Source organism: Ambystoma mexicanum, chromosome 6q (assembly GCF_040938575.1).
Source record: "Ambystoma mexicanum isolate Mex_15411 chromosome 6q, UKY_AmexF1_1, whole genome shotgun sequence".
Lineage (NCBI taxonomy): Eukaryota > Metazoa > Chordata > Amphibia > Caudata > Ambystomatidae > Ambystoma > Ambystoma mexicanum.
Window position 1 is genome coordinate 432,788,768 of NC_090937.1, and position 21,517 is coordinate 432,810,284.

Sequence of the window (21,517 nt, forward strand, 5' to 3'; positions counted from 1 at the left end):
GACTTGCATATACGGTTACTTTGAGCAAAACCTCTGCGCGCAGGCTCGTGCAGTGACGTTCTCAGCAGGCTGGCATTGTGGGATTTCTCTGCACTCTTCCATGAATCGGACCCATAATGTATTAGTGGCTGGATGGGGTTGTCTGGTTCCAGCATCAGGGGAGCAGTTATTTTTGTAGCCTAACATACCTGGACACGTGATGCATGTTACAGATTTGCTATAGAGAGGGTAACACCACAGCTCTGTCGGTTTGGATTTTTACAGTTCAACAGTTTCAAACAACAAAGTGTTTTGTACTGATATTGCTAATCCTTGTGATGACATGAACAATACACTGCACACCAGGATTTTTACTGCTGCCGCCCATGGGCTTGCTTTGGCGAGAGATCCACACACTTGCATATAATAGGTACAGGTACTGCTGCCGCTCCTCGTGGTTGCTCCTCCCACCCTCTCATCATCCGCCTTTCTGCTGTTTTTTTTTTACATTTTTTAAATTGAACTTCTTTTAAGAAACTGCAGCACATGGCTTCCCTGCTCATTTCTTCTGGCATTCTCTCGTCATGCTGTTGGGATTTTGATTCTCTTGTTAGTGACATGGTAGTGAAGTTGCAAAAAGTCACAGATGCAAATGAGATGGGTGTGCACAGGTGGATTATTGTAGTCCTAACAAAAGAGACCTTCCTTCCCAAATAATCAAAATGCAAGTGTTCCATAAAGAACCCCAAATAGTCCTTCTGTGTTGTAGTAAAGTAAAATGCCACACTTTACTGCATTAGTCGAATGAACCAGACTTGTTTCATGCTTTTCATCATCCCTGATGGCCAGAGCCAAGCCTCCACCCCAAAGGCTGCCTAGATGGCCACTTGGGCTTATGGCAGGATTGTGGCAGATAATAGTGCTGTACCCGGATCTGGAGAGAGTTGGGGCTCTGTGTTTAGTGCAACAGAAACCACTAGCCCATAGCACCTGACAGACTTATTATTGGACAGAAATATTGTTGTGGGTCTCCCGCTATAGTATCTGGGATTGTATTACCCTTTTATGAATGATAAACATTGGATATCATCAATATAGTCCCTGCATTTCACTAATTCAACAAGTATTTACAAGTTGTAGCAAGTGCTTTTATACTCCTAAAGAAAAAACAGATTAAAATTGTTCTCAATCTCCTATTTAGCGTCTCTGCATGTGTATTCTCTTGTAGAGAAAATGTATGAGCATTAAAAACGGCAAAGTCAAACAATATGCATTTCAGAATATTAGCAATACAGGAGTTGAACAGGGTCCCAGCATCCTACTCTTCTATTCAGTTTAATATGTCAAAGCAAATTAAAAGCAGTTTGTGTGTGTTTGTGAGTGAGTGGGCGTAGGCATAGTGGCACATTAAAATGAAACATTATACACACAGTATTGCTCTCAGGATTAGCAAACCATTGGACAGGCGAGGTTATACATACCAACTCCTGTAAAACCCTCTAATTTGGGGAGGATTAAAAACAGTCCTCCAAGAGTCAGGCTTGTTAGGGCAGCTAACTAAGAACAAGCTAAAAACAATCCAAAACCATGTGTTACAAAATACATCAGTGTGTATCTAAATAGAGCAAGCGTGAAAAAGACAATACATAACACACAAATGGGTAAACATGTCTCATTACAGCCCCCAAAATATTGCAACAGTCAACTAAAAAGAATTTGGAAAAAGTGGCAGTGTCATGTTTTCGACCCATGAGCAGATTTACTGTCTGAGGATGAAGGCATCTGAAAGTTGGTTGCTTCTTCCTACCAAACCAGTTAAGCCTTGTAATTTCGTTTTGCCTCAGATTTATTGAAGCAAGCATTACACATTAGCATATATAATCATTGGCCTAGTGTGCCAGCTCTATGCCGATAGATAGAACTGTTGTCATGGCCCATAAATTGAATTAGCTGCGTGTGTTCTTTTATGAAGGCAGCACAGCTTGGGAATCAGCAGGCCTCCAACTTTGGCCCCATCTGTCTTTTTGAGGAACTTGGCCGACAGCTTCCTCTATAGTCTTTGTGCCACTGTTATCCTGTGCCGCTGGTTTTGTACAATGTAAGTCTACCCCAATGCAAATGTGTGGGTGTTATTCGGGACGGGAGGATAGCTTTGTGGCAATGCGTGGGTCTTGGAAGCAAGAACACGCTGAGCAAACACAGAAACAAAGGTTCAAATCCCAGACCCGCGCTTGGGAGAAAGAAAAAAAAAAGCGTGTTACAAATAGCCTACCGTTCCACAATGAAACTAGCGCCTAGATAACTACGGGTTATGTGCGCTGTAAATAAATGCAAAAATTAATTAAATAAATAAATCATCAGTGCTACAAGGTGCAGTATTGTTCCAATCCCAGCTATTGTATTGTACTGTATGAGGATTTGAGGAGCGATAGCTATGACCAGAAGGCATCTAGGCGCTGAGACCTCTTCTTGCTTAGGCTGCCTTTACTGCAAGGCTCGATATCCTATTGAATAACATGGGATTTGCACAAATGTTTACTTTAGAACTTGCAATTAAAACATATACACTGTGCTCAATATAGTTTCAGCAAGTTAGCATATGCTTCATCTGTCTGACACACTTTTTCCCATCATGCTGTCAGTTTTTCAAGATGGCAGGTTTCCAAACTTCATGCTAACATGGATTATATTAAATCAGAATTATATGACTAACTTTGAATTTACAATCGCATGTTCTGCAAGAGAATGTAAACACCGTTTTTGTAAACCACAGCGAGCAATATATCTTTCAGAGTAACACATTGGGTTTAACGAATAGGCTTGTTATGTTTTTCATGCTGTTGTCACTACATTCTCAGCTCATCTCTCGTTTCTCTTGGCATTTACGGTTCTACCATCGCCTCGCTCACTTCATGTTTTTCCAAAGGAACCTATTGTATAGTTTGGGGTGCTTATCCCCCTCTTCCACTATGCTTCAGTGACCCCAAAAGCTCTGCTCTTGGTCCTCTAATCTACTCCCTCAATAGTACCCCGAGCCTCTTTCCTTCTTTCATATATGACTGTCTAGGCAGATGAATCTCATATCTTTCTTAATTCACCGTTTTTTCTGATCAACTTCACTCTTCTACCTCTGAATACCTGAAACAGTAGATGCTTACGGTCATCACTACATCTCAACTCTTCAAAAAATGAAATTCCTTTGATCTTGTTTCCTCTCCCCATGCTCATGTTCTTGTTTGTTTGTTTGTTTGTTTATTTTATTTCTATAGCGCTCAGGACCCGGGAGTAAAAGGGCGCTTAGTACAAGTTACAAGGCACAGTACATGGTAATAAGCAGTAATAGTTGAATAACAGTTATATACAGAATATACAGATAGTGGAGGTAATAGCAACCAATAAAGACAAAAATGAGACATGTGCAATATGTACAATTTATAGCTGAGTCTAACTTAAAGGTTGACTTTTGTCAAAAGCCACCCAATGGCAAGTTTCCTGAACGACTGTAAGGATTTGGATGACTTAATATTCAGTGGCAGGGTGTTCTAGAGTTGGGAGGCGAGGACAGTAAAGCTCGAGCCTCCGGCTCTTTTAGAGGTAAATCTGGGTACTGTGAGACATAAGATATTGGAAGATCTCGTGGTTCTGATGGAAGATTTTATGGTGAATTTGTTAGTCAGGTGGCGGGCTAGATGATTGAGAGCTTTGTAAGTGAAGCAGAGGGTTTTTAGATCGATTTTGTGTTGGATAGTGAGCCATTTGCATGTAGTTCTGGTGGCAGAGATGTGCTCACGCCTGGGAATTTGTTTAGCGCTGCCCGTAGCGCATTATTTTGAAGGACTTGGAGTTTATTAATTATCGCTTGGTTAGCCCCTAAGTAGAGGCTATTACAGTAATCTAGTTTAGTTTGTATAAGAGCTCTAGCTAGTGTGAGGCAGCTGTTAGAGGAAAAAAATGGTCTAGAAGCTCTAATTAGTTTTCCTGTATAGGCAGTGGCTGAAGCTGTTGAGTTGACTTGCTTAGTGAGGTTAATATTGGCATTGAGGTAGAAGCCAAGTGTTTTCACATTTTTGGCGACCGGGATGGTATTGTCATCAATTGTGATGTTGGAATAGTTGGGACTAGGTTTTTGTAGGTTGTTCGGAAAACCAACAATGAGCAGTTCAGTCTTCTCGTCGTTCAGGCAGAGGCCATGTGTGGCCATCCATGCCTGAATGACAGAGAAGATTTCATTGATCCTGGAGTATCTGGGTGTCATCCGCGTAATTAGTGTAGGTGACACCCAGATGATCCAGTTTATCAAAGAGGGGCTTTGTAAAAATATTGTATAGGGTGGGTGAAACACATGAGCCTTGTGGGACACCGCAAGTGATAGGGATGGGGTCTGCTGCTGCCACCGGAGAGAAGACTCTCATAGTTCTATTGGCCAGGAAGGACTGTATCCACATGACAGCAGAGGGGGAAAAGTGGGCGGTCGAGGAGAGGTTGTTGCAGAGTATTTTATGGTCGACCAAGTCGAAGGCTGCTGAGAGATCTAAAAGGAGTAGGATGGCAGCCTTACCCTTATCTTTAATTTCATCAATCTGACTTTTAAGATCAACAAGGGCCGTTTCTGTTTCATGTTGAGGCCGGAAGCCAGACTGACGCAATCCAAGTAATTGGTTGGACTCTAGGTAATGCTGAATTTGCAAGTAAGCAACTCTGTCAAGGATTTTTAACAGGAAGGGAACGGTTGTGATAGGCCTGTAATTTATGGGGATGGCTGGGTCCAAGGTCTGTTTTACTATTAGAGAGTTGTAGTCTTTTATTTCCAATTTTAGTTTGTAGGCCAGTGATTTTGTTTGCAAGGGCACCTTGGATGCTAGTGCACCAGGGTTGGTCCTTCACGGACATGTCCGTAGGTGGATTGGGATTTTCTAGCTCCTTCAGGATGGTGAATAATTCTTTGGTATTGGAACTTGCATTACTTATTCTTGTATTGTAGGCTTCCTTTTTAGTGCAAATTATTTATTTTTTATAAAGGGAGGATGAATTTGTGAGATTGATGTTCATTTTGCAAAGGGTTTCCATTTTGGACTTTTTATTTCTTGGTATTTTAAGTTCTGGCGTGTACCAGGAGTTAAGGTGTGCTTTAGGTTTACCTTTACGTAGTTTTAGAGTGGAAACAAGGTCGATAGCTTTGGTCATGGCGTTGTTGTAGGTCTCTACTAGTGAGTTAAGGTCCGATGTGTTAGGGATCATGTTTAGGGTGGGTAGAACCAATGGGATGATGGCCTCAGCGGTGATGTTCCGCTTATTTCTCGTCAGACATGCTGGTGCAGGTGGGCACTGTATGTGGTGTGGGTTGTTAGTGCTAATGTCAAATGAAAGTAGGAGGTGGTCGATCTATATAAGTGGTTGGGGGTCTTTGCAGGTGATGTTACAGTTGTGGGCAGCGAGCCAGTCTAAGGTTCTGCCTTTCTGATGTGTAGGTAAGGTGTTAAGTTGAGTGTAGTTGTGTTCGCAAAGTGCAGTAGCAAGGGAGGATGCTGGAGTGTCGTGAGGACTGCCCCTGAATCCCCACACGTTTCTCCCCCTAATGGTGTATCAGGGTCTCTCACAGCCCCTCAGGTTGGAGTGCCCCACGGTCCCCAGGGCCAACGGGGGGAGTTAAAAAAGACCACAGTAAGGAGCTGCTATCAACAAAAAACCCTTTCCTTGTCCAACAAGTGTGACTGAAAGGAGGAGTCGTTTTCGGCTCAGCACAAACCTGCTATCCTGGGAAGGCAGGTGGGTGTTCCCACCCCCTCAAAATTATAAAAGTGTATATGGTGTGGGGATATACCCACCACCAGCAGAGAGGGATGAATGCTACTGTTTGTCTCTACAGAAACCCATTGCCACAGGAGAGACACTAAACACATGCTGCATCCATTAAAAAATATGTAGTTTACACCCATAACCCACATTTAAATGTAACATTTTTCACTCTGACGGGTATACATTGATAATGCATTTATGGCAGCGGTGCATACACCAAGCATCCGCAACAATGAAAATATGCCTTTTGGCATAAGTGGAGTGACCGTCCCTCACGCCCAGAGCCCTGATGTCTGCATAATGCAAAAAAAGGTGTCTGAATGGTAAACCCCTTTTACACTAGTCTTGTAGATGTGGCCTTCTTATCCTTGATCTTTTCATTCCGCCACTGTAAGCGACCCTGGGCCACGGGCCAACATCCCACACCTACATAAACTAAAGATTTATCCTAGAGCAATATGTTAATCAGACATTCTCTTAGTGCACTGGAAAGTACCGGCATCACAAAATGTGCATTGTAAAGGTGATTTTAAATACTGCTCACGAAGCTTCAGAGCACTGTTGATCTTACCTAGCTCAGTGGCACTCCTCACACCAGCCCGAGAAGGAGGATTATACAGAGACTCCTGCCACAGGTGATTTAGTCATGTGAGCTACATCCCTGAGACAGGAACCTTTGACCAGGGGTTTCCACTTGCATATCTGCAGTAAGTGCATTAAACCAGTGCAAAGTGAAAAAAGAAATGGCAATACCATATTTGCTGGATGTTCCTCTTCAGGACATTCTAGTTTTGTGATGTCGAAGTAGAATGTTTAAATGTGTTCAGGATGACCCACCTAAAAGCTTGAAAAGATAATGGGCCTCATTTCGAGTTGGACGGTATTCTGGTGGTAAATCTGCTGGAACACTGCTCAATGGAATTATGGTTACCACCACTTGGTCCGGTGGAGTTACCGCTGCATTACAAGTGGCGGTGTCGGAGTTAATCCCCATTTTTTTTAAAGTCCATTGGACTCCATGGGGCATTTTTGGCAGAATTACCACTGATTTTGCCGATTTTGGGCAGAAAGTGGGAATATTTACCTCCAGTATGATGCTGGATGTAAATCCCCACTCCAGGGGCATACTCTTAGTATGGCGGTAATTCCGTCAATTATTTCAACCACCTGCCTTACTTTTAATGAGCCTCAATGTGCTTTGAGCACAGAATCATTTTCATTTCAAAAATATTTATTGTCACTAATCATGGGAATGTAGCCATAGTTTATAAATTGAGACACGCCTACTGCAGATGACACCAACAGAATAGAAATGAAAAGGCAGGTTTGCATAAGTGACAAACTAAAACAAGGGGTATGGAGGAGGTGATATGGCATGGACAGTTCTGACCAACAGGGCTGACACAATGGCGTATTGGCATTTCTCCATAATATTGGTGAATAGAGGTAATCAAGTATCAGCCACTTTCAATGACACGAAAAAAGGTTTTACTTTCTAAACATGCTGCAGTGAACCCCGAGTGTCAGTGGGGTATAGGATGTCCGCTTCCCCACATCAAACATCCATGGGTTCTCATGCTTCTCATCCTTCAGGCAGAGACAGGAAAAATCAGACTCTTGGGAGCTCAATGTGTTTATTCATTAAAACACACTGAAATGCATTTCCGCCTTCAACCTATCTTTATAGATGTTCTAAGAGTGCACAACACTTGTATGCTAGTTAGCACCTTGTACAGGATACGCTTTTGATAGGCCAATTTTAGTGAGAGGGCAAACATCCCTTCATTACCATTGAATAATATATCACACATGCAAAACAATTCCATATTAGCATATCTGGCATCCACAATTTTCTCTAATAAGCAGAATTAGTTTGCTTATTTTAGACTTGGCTCGACACAACTCTGAAAGTGCTCAACTCCTGCCAAGAACATTCTCCAGGCGTCAGTGTTTGCACCTTTACCTGTTTACCGAGGTTTTGCCAAGTTTTCTTTGGTACTTAACACTGTTGAGGAATATTTATTCACTTATTTTATGGTGCCAAAATAATACAGTTTGAATCTCAAATTAATGTGTATAACACACTTCATACCCTTTTTTTTAATAAAAACATAGATAAATGTATCTAAACTTCTATAAATTACCTGACCTAATCTCATTTTGTCTGATTTCTATGCCAATTCAATTTTTAACCTGACAACCCTCATTATATCACTACGAGATGCTGCCAAAAACTGTTTCCAAGTGTGCCAGTTCCCCTTGCTTATCCGAAAACCCTTGGCATGGTTTGCAGTTCCCCCCACCTGTCTAAGGACTGGAAACCATTTTACATTTGAGTATTCATTCTAAAATAATACTAATTTATCTGACACTGTGCTTACCTTCCTATCAGGGAGCTATATTCTTTATTTATTTAAGCAATTATCCTTTTGTAAACACTTTATTCATATTATATCCTTGTGTACTTATGGAGTGTGTGTAATATTAAGGCACCCTCCATTTCCCGTGCCCCCCAAACCAAGTGCGTGCCATGTCTAATGTACATTTTACTTTTAATAAAGGTAATCTAATCCTGATTTCTACAGTAATGGACAGGAGAGTGAACTTTGTCATCTGCCTATCATTTTATCAATATTCATTTGAAAGGGGGGGTGTTGGCACCCCCTGTACAATGGTTCAAAGTGTGATGTGGTTTGGGCACTATTATTCTAATAATAAGATGATTGATGAATGTTCTGAGGGACCTGGGGGAATGTGTTTGATTTCCCAATTCCCAGAAATTTCAGCTCTTTATCCAATCATTTAAGCAAAAGCCACCGACTAGATAGGGTTTCCCAGGTGGTGACAGCACGCTGACTAAGTTAAAGGTCCTGAGAAAAAGGTCTGCATTCAGAGAACTCTAATTGGCTGAGGTTTGCTAACCAGATTCGGATGATCATGCTGTGTGTTATAACCAGATTCAATCAGGGGATGCATGATTCGATTTGATTAACAGAAGTGCACACAGCCACTAAATATAGTCCCATTCAATGGCAGGTGTAGTTGACACAAATAAAGCTATTTTTACAGGTTTGCACACATATGGAAAATAGGAAATAAGACGAGAATCATCTGACACGAGTCCCAGATCTTAGGGGCTTGCACTGAAAAACAAGTTTCCCCTCTAGTTTTACAATCATAGTTAAGTCTAACCAACAGGGCAGTCTTCTATGAATTCAGATGCCTCGGCAGCAAATGGGAGACATTTTAGAGGTTAAGTATTGAGGCGCGTTGAAGCCTCTCGATATTTTCAATAAACATAATTTCTCAAATTGGCTGCAATAAGAAGGAACTAGACATTGTTGAACCATATTAAATAGTTCCTTTGGTGTGTCTAGCTCTTATCTCCAGCAGAGCATGACAAGCAGAGGTGTGTGAGAGAGGTAAACCTGTAAGCGAGAGAGAGAGAGGGAAAGAGCGTATGAACAGGAGATAGTTTGTGAGTGATGAGAGAGAAAGAGAAAGGGAGGGAAGATCATAGAGGGAACGTAAGAGTGGAAACAGTTCAGACAACAAACACAGATGATAGAGAACCCAGGAGGCAGATGATGTGTGCAACAGAAGGAGAGTCACAGTGCCAGAGAGAGAGAGAGGGAGAGAGAGAGAGAGAGAGATAAAGATAGAAAGAGAGAGAGATGGAGGGAGGAGAGAGAGAGAGAGAGAGAGAGAGAGAGAGAGAGAGAGAGAGAGAGAGAGAAAGAGAGAGAGAGAACAGAGGTAGCACTGGTTTGTTCAAGTTCAAGCACTGGAACCAAATTTTGTTCAGAAGGATGCTCTTAGTAAGTCATGGTGGAAAAGGTATGCCAGTACGGAATGATGAGGATGCTATCTGATCCTGCGTGTCATGCTAATATCCTGAATTTACAAGACACCCCCCAGTGTTGTATTAACACAGAGCAGGCCCATTTCAAAGACATGACACTAATGGTATTGGCTCCTGTTTAATCATCAAAATAAGGGACACTGTTATTTAGGGGAGTTAGGGTTAGCTGCCAGGCGTTAATGGCAAAATCTACCTAGAGCATACAATAGAGTGATTTTCATCACTAAGCAACATACTAAAACAATGTTTTTGACTCAAAATTATTTGAAGAACACTAGATAATCATCAGTACTTACATATTATTTGAATGCGTTGTCGCACCATGCTACATGCAGACTTATTGTCACACAGCTGCAGGTGGCTGAGAGAACGCATTTCAAAGGCCTGGATATAGCACTGGCTGGTGAGTTTGGGTAGGGCTGTGTGCCTGCATGCTTTTGTGTTAACCACTGCGCTTACTTCTTAAGAGGGATACTATAAGAAAGGTCTGCCCAGTGGGTTGGTTCTCCTTCAGAGTGCTTGGCCTCACCATTGAAGATCCGGATAACTCAGGCACAGGTGCAGAGATTGTTGCTGCCCAAGAGAAGTGAGTTTTATGACCCCACCCCATTGACTGGGAAATTGGCAATTGTGAGCTTATGGCCCTTTAGTACCATGCATGCAATGGATGGGTTTGCTGAATAACTCAGATCCAAATAATCAAACCAACTCAGGAAGATGGCAAACTTTACTCTATGGGCGTGCAGGCTCACTATCGTTGTTCTAGGAATCCAACCTCAACTCGATTTCCTTCCTTGGCTCACGTGACAGGATATCAGGATTTGGTCCATTTTGCAGTATTTAAATGTCTTAAATGAATAAAACGTGGCACTCACTGTGTTCTTTCCTTGCACCTTAATAAGGGATGATTCTTCCTTTGCATGTTCACTGCTTTCAAGAATAGATAACGGACCTTGGTTGCTTCTGTTTTGATACCAGGCCAGACAGCCTCGCCATGCACTTCCATGATCTCAGCTTATTCTTGCTGTGACACAATTCTCAGCCTTTCCTCTCCATGGTTCGTGGCTTACTAAAATTCATGATACATATGTCTAGGCCCTATACAATGGTGGCTTCGCCTGCAGTATTTTCACTACATTTAGCCAGCTTCCATGATGACTTGTCTACTTGTGTTTCAGCATCTGTACAATTATCGAGCGGTTGATTTTCTGCAGTACTGAAGCACACGTGCAATCTTGTTTTCGCATATGAACGTTTACGCGATTTTTAACTTCGCCATCAGTTTCTGTAAGATCCATGCATTCTCTTAAGCCAGTATTTTCGGGGCATCACGCTCGTCTCTCTCTTGTGTTGTCACTAGCTTCTCCTTTTGCTCCTTTTGATATTCCATCAGGGAGTTCCTCCCTCAGATTGTCATCTCTTTGGGGATACATTCCATAGGGTTTTCTCAGTGGGTACCTTCTTTCGAATATTCGCTGTGGTATTGGCACAACTGCTGGTGTCAAACATGGTACGATCTCCGCTTTCCAACATATAGGAGGTGGGGAGGGGGATTTCCTGCAGAGGCATGCAGCTGCTCCTCTACAATTGGGTCATATTTGCTGCACAGAGGTCTAGAAGACAACCCCAAATAAGCATCAATCCAGGCAGAAGATGCATGTTGCCTTGCCGTGCAACCAGTGGTCAAAATGAGCGGGAACAGTCAGTAGCGGATTTCCAGTGCTTTTATTTTTTGCTGTTAACAACTCCACTATTTTGTGCAACTAGTTTCACCACTCAGGAACTGTTCTTTGTGAAGCTAAAGCACACTTCTCCCCTGTACCACCCAATAGCAGTTACAGCTAAACTGAAATCGGCTTCATCTGAATTGGCTGTCAACCAGCATGGCTGTAACCCTTGAAACATGTCTTGCAAGTTGATCCCCTCCTGCCTATCCTGTCCTCCACCGGGCCATAGTTCCACTATTATGTTTGGTACAATTCTACCACTGCCTACGAAAGGCCCTAAATTCACTTTAAAACCACAGCAGGAAACACGGATTATGTTGGCATTATGAGACCCAAGAATGGTCCACCCAACTGCTAAAATAAAGTCCTCGCCAACACCCAATCCTTTGTGAGAAGGACACACTCCTTAAATGGCACCTCTTTTGTCGGCATTGCTCATTCTCGTGCAATCGCCCTCCCCTAAGTCAATCTGACCCCTTGACCTTTGTGATTCCACCCCCAGATGCCTGTAGAGGCCAGAGACCCACAGTTTACAGTAATAACCCACAGCCAAAGGAAGGGTTGGCAGCGCTCGTTGATTCGTTTTTGGTGCCCAAGGCAAAGCTTCTTGAAATGACATTTGCCAACCCCCTTCCCTGGCTACGGGGGCCTATCTGCACCTTCTAGACCCATCTTGGCCCCACTGGCACCCTGCGATGCCGTACACGTTGAGCGGCCCTTGGCTCTGGTTGCACTGCCATTGCTGTGACGGCAGGAGCTCTGGTCCGCCCCCACAGCGTCTGGCATGCGCCACACACACTGGAACCCTCCAGTGGCTCCTTAGGCGTGGATATAAAGTGGAGGAGAGCAGGTTCGTCTGAGCCACAGCTGCTTTGCCTATTTGCAAGGATGGCGTCTCAATGCATTTCGTCGGCTTTCAGATGGCTGCAGACTTAATTTCATTATGATGGCAGGCTGGAAATGCATAGAGTTAGCGCTTTTGACTCCAGGGCCTGTGTGAGAATATTATAGCAACACACTCAGGCGCAGGATATAATCTGGTTTTAATATTGCACTGTTCGGCTACTTTAATATTAATGCCTAACAAGGAAATCCAGCTTTTATCAGCGCGAACAGCCATCATATAGCTTATGCAGCTTGCCCTACATGTGTAGAGTCATCTGTCGGACATGTCCTGTCTATCTTATTGTGTGATTTATGATATCAATGTTCCAAAGGAAAAAAGGGGAAAATGGCAAACAAATAATATGAATGTCTGTTTTGGACCTCTTGCAGCCCTAACCCCTGGTTGCTTAGCAGAACAGATGTGGCGAGTAAGGGGTGTTGCCCGAGAACGGGTCGTTGTTTCTGCTTGGCAATCCCTTTTATTGCACCATTTCCCACACTCCTTTGCCAGGCCCCAATCAGCATACACAGCGAGGTCCAGGGCAGCGCAATTGTGTGTCATTCGCCAAACATTCAGAGTCAAGATCAAAACTTCAAAACCGCCAACATATGATGCTGTGAATCACGGGAACTATATGTCACTGGCTTGCATGGCTACTGGTTGCTTCCGGCAGGTTGTGGGAAGATTCCTAAACGGTTTTTATTTCAGGGAAACCGCCAGGGGTCTGCAACCTTTGGCTTCTCAGATGTTTTGGACTACAACTCTCATCAGCCTCAGGCAGCATTGTTAATGGTCAGGGATCATGGGAGCCATAGGGCAACATATCCGACAAGCTGCACAATGCAGACATCTGTGTCACATGGCAGACATCTGTGTCACATTGCAGACATCTATTTTATGGTTGCTGCTCGGAAATGGTCACCAAATAGTTTGAGTCACTAATCCCTTATTTCTTTAAAATGAATCACCTTAATATTTTTTTTTTAAACCTGAATCAAGAATCATAAATGTTGATGTGTTTGTGCAGATCTCCGAAAAATATCTATTAAATATACAAGTAATATGTGATGTAATGTAAGTAAATGTCCTGTATGAAGAAAGAGTGTGTCCACTGTGCAGGCATGAGCTAGAAACGATTAGACACCTCTTAACAGATTGTAAATACTTGCAGGAATGTTATATTAAGGGCTATAGGGACCTGGTGAGTAATTATAGACTGGTAAACACAGACCAATTCTAGTTCGCTATCCTCATCCTCGCCATCCTCACCGTGGCCATCCTCACGGCAGAAACACTGTTGCATGTGGGAGCCGCATACCACATTTGGAAAAAAAATCACTGTTATGATGCAAGAAAGTAGTCAAAGGATGAATTGAATTATATTTGAATATTGATTCTATTAGAATTTTTTTTTTTTTACTATGAGGATGATTACATGTGTTTTATAGATTATTACTTTTAATATGTTTACGATGATGATTTTAATCAAATGTCATGTAATATGATATGGTGCAGAATTGCACCAAATATCATTTAATGTAATGTAATGAATTCAATTGTTTATATGAAATGTTTTAATTAACCAATTCCACTCTAAACTAATTAACATTTCGAGGATCAGGTGAAATTGAACTCAAGCCTAAATTCATGAATTCTTCAGAGAGAAAAAAAAAACACTCTCGAACAAAAAAAATTGAGAATGCAATGTAGATGTCAAGCCTAAATGTAAGCGACGCTATAGTCATCTGTCTGGAGAGGGTTGCACTGCACCTATTTGTGCCCAGGTTCTAGTTTTGCATTGATCCTCCTTCCCAGAACCCTAGATCACAGTACAGTGCAGAGTACCTGAAGTGATCACAAATCTAATGGTTGCATCAAATGATGTCAAAGAATAGATTGCAATTAGTAAATTGTATGATTCCAGGATAATGAGAACCCTCTGTTTTGCGGGAATCCTATCCTGGGCAGCATGCTCGGGACACCATGCTCGGGGCACCATGCTCTGGGCACCATGCTCTGGGCACCATGCTCAGGGCACTATGCTCCGGGCAGCATGCTGACCAGAGCATGCTAGGACACCATGCTCAAGGGACCATGCTCGGGTCAGCATGCTCGGGCATCATGCTCTTGGCAGCATGCTCGGGGCAGCATGCTCTTGGCAGCATGCTCGGGGCACCATGCTCGGGGCACCATGCTCTGGGCAGCATGCTCAGGGCACTATGCTCCGGGCAGCATGCTCGGACACCATGCTCGGGGCACCATGCTCGGGGCAGCATGCGCTTGGCAGCATGCTCGGGGCACCATGCTCTGGGCAGCATGCTCTGGTCAGCATGCTCGGGGCACCATGCTCGGGGCACCATGCTCTGGGCAGCATGCTCTGGGCACCATGCTCTGGGCAGCATGCTCTGGTCAGCATGCTCGGGGCACCAGGCTCGGGGCACCATGCTCGGGGCACCATGCTCTGGGCAGCATGCTCTGGGCACTAAGCTCCGGGAAGCATGCTCTGGTCAGCATGCTCGGGGCACTGTGGGATGTATTTACCCATGCATCCGAGCCCTACCTCAAAACTGTGCAGTACTGACATGGAAAACCTCATGATGGCCAGAGCTTCCCAGAAAATGCACAGGGAAATGCATGAAGAATAGGCTGCCACTCATTTTTGCCGATGTTATGGGCACAGAAGGACACTGCCTAAAACCACCATTGGACTACCCACACAGTAGTCTGAAACCATTGGGAATGGCAATGCTGATTGCCAAAAGCAAACCCATAACTGTTGGGAATTCATTTTCTTAAATCCCAAAAATGGGTGCAGTACCAGTACTCACCACTATCCAAAAGCCGGCAGTTTAAAACCACCCTGTGTTTCTCTGAAGGCAAGCCAAAGTGCCTATTTCAAACATTGCAATATGTGCAAAATATTCACTGAACACCAGCAGACATTTGGTAGAATGGAGTTTTGTGTGCCTACAAAATCTGGGAAATGAAGAGCCCAGAACAATGCTTATAACAAAACTGGCTGAGCTATGGAGTCAGCAGTTTAAGTTGCACTGGATTTAAAGACACTAAAATCGAAAATGTTAGATTAAATGAGTGACCTATGTTTGGTGTCACATGCCTTTGTAACTGTTTAAATGTCATAGTTTTAAACTTAGAATCAGCCTTCTAGCTGCATATGTGAAAATGTTTAGTTTTATTTGAATGCAGAAACTGGGGAACAAAAAGTGACATTTTATCTGAAACCTGGCTGAAGGAACTGAATTCTGCCTGGCAACTACCCCCATCAGGAGTGAAACTTGAGTCACAGCTGTGTTCCCAGGCCAACCTTCCTTTTGCTGCTCACACTAAGGATATGCCATCTATCTGATAATTGAATTACCTGTGCTCTGCAGGAGAGTGAACAAAGCCCTCTTCACTCAGGCAAAGGTTTTTATTACCGCAGTCGTAAAATGTAGCTTCCTCTTGGCAGGAGCTGGGAGGGGCACTGCCTGTGAGAGCAAGCTGGCTTGGCAGAACTGGATTAACCAGTATTTCTACCTTGTGCTGAGAGAAAACCACACCCCTTTGTAGCCAGAATATTGTTTAGAAAAAGATTAATAACTCATGGTGCGGACATGTGAAAATTTTATAAATGATACCATAATTCTTGTGATTTTTCTGCCCACATTTTAAGAGGTTTTTCGACCCGGTGGCATGTTCAGGGGGGTTTTAGCGGAAAAGTGGATATTACTCTAAATGTATGCATGTTAAAAATCTGAAACTTCATCAGTTAATGTCCTTACTCCCTGCACACATGTATGTAAAGTTGGGTCCATGTCAGAAATTGAAAAATCAGTTAAAGAGTCCATTATGTGCCATCTCTGAATGCAAGCTCCTAGAAAGAGCAGATTTGGACAGAGACATGGCTAAATTCAGCCACACCATGTATATGTAATTTCAAGCAACTGTGTAACTGTGAAATATGTCTTTTATTATCAAATATAGAATGTGTGCAATCTGACAGAGGAGTGTCCTATCTGCAAGCCATAAAATGACATCCCTCTGACTCACAGTTCATTCCCCAATCAAATGATAAATGGAAGTTTGACCAATTAGAAGCTGAGAGAGAGGTAGGGTCAGTGATGCTAGAACACACCCACATTCTAAACACATAAAAGCAGACAAACAGGACAGATAGGGACTTTTCAATTCCATCTGCAGCGGGACGCTCTGCCGGAAAAATCCATGCTTTACCTCCATCAAACCTCCAGAGAGCCAAACTAGAGACTTCAATCTATCCAGAACTAGAGACCCAGACCAGAGAACCAGAGAGAGCTGACCCAGATCACTGTGAAGTGCAGAGACCAGAGGCGAATTTAAAACCCTGACCAGATCCGTGATGAGGCCCATTTCACTCAAGAATATAGTGTGAGTACCTAGAAAACTGTGCAGAACCAATCTCCTAGTTAAAATAATATAATTCAATCCATTTTTAACCTAAGTAGAACTGCAGCTTAGCAATTGTGTTATCCTGCCATCATTTTTAAAGCTGAAAAAGTGTGCGTTTAAAATTTCAAATCTGAAAAACGACCGTTATTCAATCGCTCATATCTCCGCAACCGTTTGTGCTAGAGACTTGCAGTAACTTTTCTTTGGAAGCTGAGATCCTAGGCTTTCATAGGACCCCAAAACGATAGAGATAGTCCTTGTGGTTCTCCTGTAATAGCGCTCGGCGCATCCGCGAATTTTACCGCGATTTGCAAATTTCTTCACATGTAAAAACTGCTGCTGCTTGCCTTCCATTTGCCAGAAATTCGTTTAACCTGCTAACTATCCCTGCCTCATTGCTAGTGTGAGCCTGGACTAATATTAACTAGATACCACTCACCCTGAACCTCTGAAAGGGAATTAAAAGTATTTTAGCATATTTTTTAATTCATTGCCAGCACATATCAAAGCAATTTGGGCCTGTGTTTTTAATCTTCTGTTGTCTAAGCTTGCCGGGGTGAACTGATCACATTTGATTGCATTTCTGAGAACTGTGTGTTTTCCTTCCATTCCCTTGCCTTGCATCAAGGGGGGGAGGGGATTGCCAGAGAAAAGTGATTACATTGTTTTGTTGAAATCATATTGAGTATTTCTATACTGCTTTTCATTCATTCAACCTTGCATCCATTTGAACTCTATAAAGCATTTTGTACCACCTTCTTCTTTTGTTCCTATTTACCAGTGTGCTACATTATCCATTTCATGTCAACTCCTTATTGATTATAGAGAAGCGTGTTAGTGCCAGATTCTCCGTTGTTAATCTTTATCATATCAGATTAAGTGTGCTAGTCAATTATTAATTTATTATAAAGTGTGATATATATATATTTTAAATTATCAAATAAACCTTTTAAACTTGCAAAACAGAACTACTTCTTGGCTCAGTGGGGTCAGGGGGATTCCAAGAGAGGGGTGTTATATAGGGGTAGTCATCCAGAACGCATGAACTGGACATAAAGATATATCAATAAGGGTTTTCATTCAGTATTCTAGACTAGGCGTTAACTTAGCTGTAGTGCTGAATTGAATCCTCTTACAAATTGGGGGCTCGAGCCGAGACGTTGGGTTAGAATACCACTTGTGCAGCTTAATACAGTGTGCTAACTGACGGGATACATACATCCGGTCGGATCACCACGCTGCATTACGCTGTGAAGCATTCCTCAAAAGGGACACTCCAAGAAAAGTTCTGTTCTGCAAAAATAAAATACTAACTTCTGTAAGTCAGGACAGAGATCAATCTCTAGAATGACGACCTTAGTAGACATGAAAATAGCCAGAGAGTACCTCTTGCATAAGCTATTTGTGAGAGGTGAATGGACTGAACACGGCCAGGATGCGTGGTTGCAGGCCATCACACAACAGGTCACTGAAACAGGGTCAGATATATATAGAGATCAGGGTCCCTTACATGTGGCCCTGAGTGAACTATATATGGCTCCTAAAGCCAAAGAGGAACACAATAAGATTGCCAGGATAGCAGCATACCTGTACCTATATATGGGAGACATGCAGGATAGATGTGCTGAAAGCCAAAATCTGGCAAATAGGCAACAGATGGTGTTAGAGAAGGCCCAATCTGACCTGGTCTCTTCTGAGCAGAGGCTGCAGAGGAGCCAGGAGTCAGAAGATGATAGTAGGCAGCACATCATTAAAATAAAGAAGGATTTGGATGTGCTGCAACAGGAAAAGGTAGAACAGGATACTAGATTTCTGGCCCTGCAGAAGGAGCACCAAGACAGTTTGGACTCCTTACTGCAGAGCCAGAAAAAGCTGGAGCAACAATTAGACTTTAACAGGGCATGCACGGAGCAGGTAGCCACCCTGCAAAGTCATCTAGATAGAGTGAAGGTAGAGAGCAACAAGCTGATCTTGAAAGACCTGGATACCCAGGCAGAGTTTGATGAAGAACGCCAGAAAGCTGGTGCCTTTCAAAGGCAAAGGGACGACCTGGCGGCACAAATGCAGGCTCTTAGTCAGGAAAGAGACGCCTTAGGCCAGGAAGTCTGCCATTTAAAAAGGAAAACGGAAGAAAATCACCTGGCCCACCAGGGACTGGGTGACCTCCAAAAAGAACACCAGAACTTGTTAGAGCACACGAGGAGGGTGGAGGATGCTCTAGCAAGAAAGGAGCAGGCCAATAGGGACACAGCTCAGGAGGTAACCCTCCTGCAGCAAAGACTGGCCCAGTTCTCCAGGACCAACCAGGAAGCACAGAGGGAAAATGAGGCTCTCTGCCAGCACAATGAGAGGCTCCAGCAACAGGTAGCGATGCAGGAGAAACTGATAGAGTCGAGTAAGGCCTTAACAGAGGAACTGAAGGCACAAATGCAGGCTCTTGCATTGCAACAGGGAGCAGGGGCGGATAGAGATGAGGTTCGCTGGGAAATGGAAACTCCGGAGCATAACCTCAGGAGCCCTAGTACCAGAGGCCCTCATACCTCTCAGTCCCTGGACTCTGCCACCCCCATGTCCCCTGGTGCACATGAGCACAGGGCCACAGGGATGGCAGATTACTATCCAGCTAAAAGTATGGGGCTCATAGGCCAGTACCACTCAGGAATGGAGGGGTGGGCATCCGGGTATGGGCACCCAAGTACAGTACAGTTCAGTGGGGAACCCCAGGAGAGTAGGCCCATTAAGGGCATCCTGAAAACCTCTGCCCAGTTAGGTCAGTGGAGGGGGTACCCATCAAATCCTGGCAGCAAGGAGGAATCTGAAGACTCCTCTGAACTGCGCAGGACACAGGAGACCAGGTCCCCACATTCTGCCAGCCATTCCCAGGCTCGCAGAATCCGGGAAAACCTGGAAGATCAGACGGGAACCTCTGGGAGCAGTGCCTCTGAGTCCGAGGATGAATGGACAAGGGTTACCCGAACCAAAAAGGCCAATAAGGCAAAAAGGGCCTTGCTTAAGGACCCCTTAAAGCAGATTAAGGCGATCAGGAGCGTCATCACGCCTTACCATAAGAACGCTAAGTATTCTGTTTGGGAGCACTTAGAGTTGTTTGAACAAATGATGGAGACTTTCCATTTGAAGGACAGCCAAAGCTGTATTCAATATGTAAAGTGGACCTTCTCCCCGGAATACTCCAGTTTCTTTGCGGGGCTGGAGGACCAAAATCATTTAAGATGGTCCACCTATAAGGCGGCCATCTTGAAACATTTTTCCATTCATAGAAATCCTCAAGAGGCTCGCAAGGCAGCCTACAATTTGCAATGTGGGGAGGATCAGGCCCCACAAGAATTTGTGCAGGAGTTAAAGCGGGCTTTTGCACAGACCACAAGAAGGGTGCGCACGGATAGCAGGGAATTTATAAATACGTTTTTCCATGCCTTGCCCAAATATATCATGACCCAGCTCGTGAGGGATTTTCACGAGAAAAGATCTTTAGACTGGGTCATCGAACAGGCTACCCGGATCTATGAGGTGCAGAAACCGGTAGATAGCAAAAGTAATGCCCAGAAAAACCCCAAAGCCAACAGCACCCCTGCTGCTGCCAAGGTGGCAGAGGTAAAGGTTACCCCCGTTTTGGATTTGGAGATGGGGGGGCCTAAAAACCTACCTGCACCTAATAATGCTAGGCCCAGAAGGTCCTCGGGCCAGTCACAGACAGGGAGCCAGGGAGGCAGCCCCACAAATGGGGTCCCTCGCTCTCCTGATTATGTAAGTCCCCGTTACAAGGGAAATCGACCCATCCTGGGTTATGTGTGGACTCCTCCAGCCCAAGGGGGGGGATCCAGCCAAGCACCTAACCCAGGGAACCTCCCTCCAAACTTCCCACAGGAGGGCAGAAATTTACCAAACCCTGGGCAGAACTTTTTCCCCAGATATCCACCCGACTTTCAGCCCCAAAACTATCCATCCTTCTTTCCCCAATTCCCTGAGCCCAGACCACTGAATCCGGGAGAGGGGAGGCCAAGGGTGGAGGGGTACCCAAATCTTCCCAACCCGGGGTATTACCAGAGGAGGGACAGCTACCCTTCCCGGGATCAGCCCAGGGGAGAAAACAGGGCCCCGTATCAGCCTGAGCGGGTTTCCCAGTTAGAGCGCCAGGTTCAAAACATGGCGCGGGATCTGGGTCACATACTGAGGGCTCAGCAGAACCCTCAGATGGGCGTGCCGGCGCAGAACGCACCCAACTCTGGACCTGGTGCTCCAGAACAATGACGGGGGCAGCACCCCGATAACACACCGGTTCCCAGGGAGGAGGCACAAAGGGAAGGGGGGTGTAAAGCCTTGGAGGAAGCTTCCTTCCTCACTTGTAAACAGCCCCTGGAAACCCAGGAACCGGAAACAAAATCTCTTGCCCCTGAAAGTCTGCCTCCTAAGGAGCAGAGGGGGGGTAGGAGAAACAAAAGACCCAAACAGACTCAGTTTGAGGAGGAGGTACAGATCTTCCAATTTGAGGGAGAGGGATCCTCAGAGGATCCTGGGAAAAGGATCTTCCCCTTCAGAGAGGGGGAACTCCCCCCAAAGAAAAATGGGTCCCTAGGGATGCAAATCCAGACTGGGGAGATGTGGAGATTGAGCTACCGCCGCCCACCATCTCATCCCAGAACCAACAGCAAGAAAATCCCCGGGTTCAAACCCATACTGGGGACTGCCTCCAAAAAGGGGGGGGCGGCCCAGAACCGGAACCAGGGGAACCCACAATGGCTCTGATCTCCAGTTGCCAAATTTTTCTTTCAGATTCCCAAGACTCTCCACAGAATTCTGCCCAAATCTCTTCTCTTGCAA

At 44.3% G+C, this 21,517-nt stretch overlaps 1 protein-coding gene across 6 annotated transcripts in view; it reads left to right on the plus strand.

Annotated features, from left to right (window-relative positions):
* Positions 1-21,517, plus strand: part of LINGO2 (leucine rich repeat and Ig domain containing 2) — a 5,916,036-nt gene that overhangs the window by 5,075,319 nt on the left and 819,200 nt on the right. The window lies entirely within an intron of this gene.